General features: G+C 44.0%; 1 pseudogene; it reads left to right on the forward strand.

Moving 5' to 3' along the window:
- Nucleotides 1-407: 407 nt before the first annotated feature.
- Nucleotides 408-908, forward strand: LOC118830802 (annotated as a pseudogene).
- The last annotated feature ends 1,731 nt before the right edge of the window (nt 909-2,639 follow it).

Here is a 2,639-nt window from a genome sequence, read left to right on the forward strand (position 1 = left end):
GAGATCATGTGAAATAGTATAAAGGGAAAAGAGAATAAGGTCCATGATAGAACTTAGGGAGACACCTATAGTTAAAAAGAATGACCTAGATGCAGATCCGGCAGAGTAGACAGAAGGAACAAACAGTCATATGGGTAAGAGAAGAAGCAGGACAGTAGTGTCATGAAAACAGAGAGAATGTCCAAGGGAAGAGAGTGATTGGCAGCATCAGAGGCTGCTGAGAAGGTGAAGGATGAGGAACGAGAAAAGGCCATTAGATTTGGCAATTAAGAGATCACTGGTAACTTGGGAGAGAGCAGTTGTGATTGAATAATGAGGTCAAAAGCCAGACTACAGAGGGTGTAGAAGTGAGTGAGGCCCTTCTGGTCTCAGGCTGCCACGGCATGAAAAACAATAGTGAGAGGCATATGTTGGCTACCAGGGTATTTGGCATTGTTAGCAGGCGAGCTATTCCCACCTCTGCATGTGTTCGGTCACATGTGTTGTGAAGACTGAGGATTATAGTCTTCCAAGTTATGTGGATCATCGTGATTATCCCCCGCCTATGTGGCCCATGTCAGGAACCTTCCTTCCCACCAGAAGAGAAGGAAAAGAGAAGGAAAAGCAACCATGGAATAAATTGTCTTCTGAAGAAAGAGTCCAATTCTATCATATCAAATTCAATTCGATGAGACCTTTGCTAAAATGAACCAATCCTCAAATGAATCAAAGCCTGTTGTTGCAACTACACTGGCTTTAGCACTTTAATTGTCACCTGGGAGAAGCGCTGTTTTTATGGTCCTGTCCCACACACCTTTTCTGAAGACTGAGTGCCCATTCAGATCCAGAAAATACTGGACATGAAGGTTGGTCTCATCCAGCGGTTCTCCGCCAAGTGGGACTATGACAAGAAAGAGTAGAAGAAATAGGGGATCATGCCTCCTGTTTATTTGAACCTCTTCCTTGTTCCTTCATGTATATGCAACCCTTAGTAATACATTAACAATGAGAATAAACAACTGACTCACTTGAAGAAAAAAAAATAGGAGTGAGTGAGAATAAGTGGAGGCCCTGAGTGCCCTTCTCAGAGTTTACCTCTTTTGCCCAAATCTGGGAGGAAGAAGAATTCTTTCTCCTTGCCAAGACCATCCCCTCCTTGTAGCCTGGAGCCCATCCTCTCCCTTCTCCTTCAGGAGCTTGCCACTTCAGTTATGCTGTCTCCCTAATATTTAATCTTTCCTTCCACTGGCTCATTCTCTACTGCCTATAAGCATGCCAGATCTCTCCCATCCTTAAAAAACAAACACAAAAAATCCTTTTCATGAGTCTATTATCCCCTTAAGTTATCCCATCTCTTCCCTTTCCCGGTCAAACTCCTGGGGAAAAAAAAAAGCTATCTTCACAAAGTGCCTCCACTTTCTCACCTCTCAACCCCTTCTTGTTCATTTCATAGGCCCTTGAAATCTAGGTTCCATTGCCATCATTCGACTGAAACTACTCTCTCCCTACTCTCTTGGTGACCGTGTTACCTCCCAGGAGTTCAGCCACCCACTCTGTACAGATGACTGCCAGATCGACATATCTAGCTCTCTTGTCTCCTGAGCTTCAGTCCTCTTTCAAAACTACCTGCTGGCTATCTCTACCTGGATAACTCACAGGCATTTCCAGCTGAACACATCCAAAACTTAACTCCTCATCCTCCCCCTAAGCCATCCACCTTTGTAACTACCTTATTTCTACTAAACGCACCACTGTTCTTTAGTCACCTAGGTTTGCAGCCAAAAAATGCTTTCTCTTAGCGTTCATATCCAATCAGTTGCTGAATCCTGCTGATTCTACCTCTACACTATCTCTCAACATCCATCCCTTTCTCCCTCCATCATGGTGAAAGGGATTTGGACCTTGTAATATCAACCAAGTTGGGACTTTTTTACTATTTTAAAATGATAAATTAATTAAGTGTCTTTGATTGAGCCTTACTAGGTGCAAAGCCCCAGGCCCAAACCCCTATCTACTGGGTGCTAAGCCTATGTGAGCATGAAGCCGCATGAAGCCCTCAGGGTCCTGAGGGAAGTTGCTAAGACCAGAGCCAATAATAGGAGCCTAAGTTCTGGTCACTTTGATGATGGCTAAAGAATGTATAAAAAGAGAGAACAGAGCTATTTGCCTGGGGCTCTGAGCCACAGGAGGAGTGGTGAGTGACTCTGGGCCCACTGTTGTTATGAGCTCCCCGGCTCCTGAACTCAGATGTTGATGGCTTCTTGGTAACTATGAATTGTATTTGGTCTGTTTATAATATGTGTTTATAATCTGTTTGTATTTGCTCTGAAGTTCAGGCTGCTGGCTTTTTCCCCTGAACTAAGTGAATGATATATGTATATGTTGGATTAAAGTAGGATTGTTAACCCTCTAACACTACTTTCCTTAGTAAAGCAGATCAAAGAACCTGTGCTGGCAGCATCCTTGTTTTTGGGCTTGTGTTGGTCTTTCACCCCCACAGCAGCTGCTAGCCTAATTGTCACAACAGACCTGGGTTCAAATCTTGGTTTAGCTACTTCCTACCTGTGAAACCTTGGAGAAGACCCTTGTCCTCTTTAGGCCTCACTCATCTCCTAAATGAAAGAGCTAAAGTAGGCAACTTCCAAGGCCCTTCCCAGCTC

Source organism: Trichosurus vulpecula, chromosome 9, assembly GCF_011100635.1.
Source record: "Trichosurus vulpecula isolate mTriVul1 chromosome 9, mTriVul1.pri, whole genome shotgun sequence".
NCBI lineage: Eukaryota > Metazoa > Chordata > Mammalia > Diprotodontia > Phalangeridae > Trichosurus > Trichosurus vulpecula.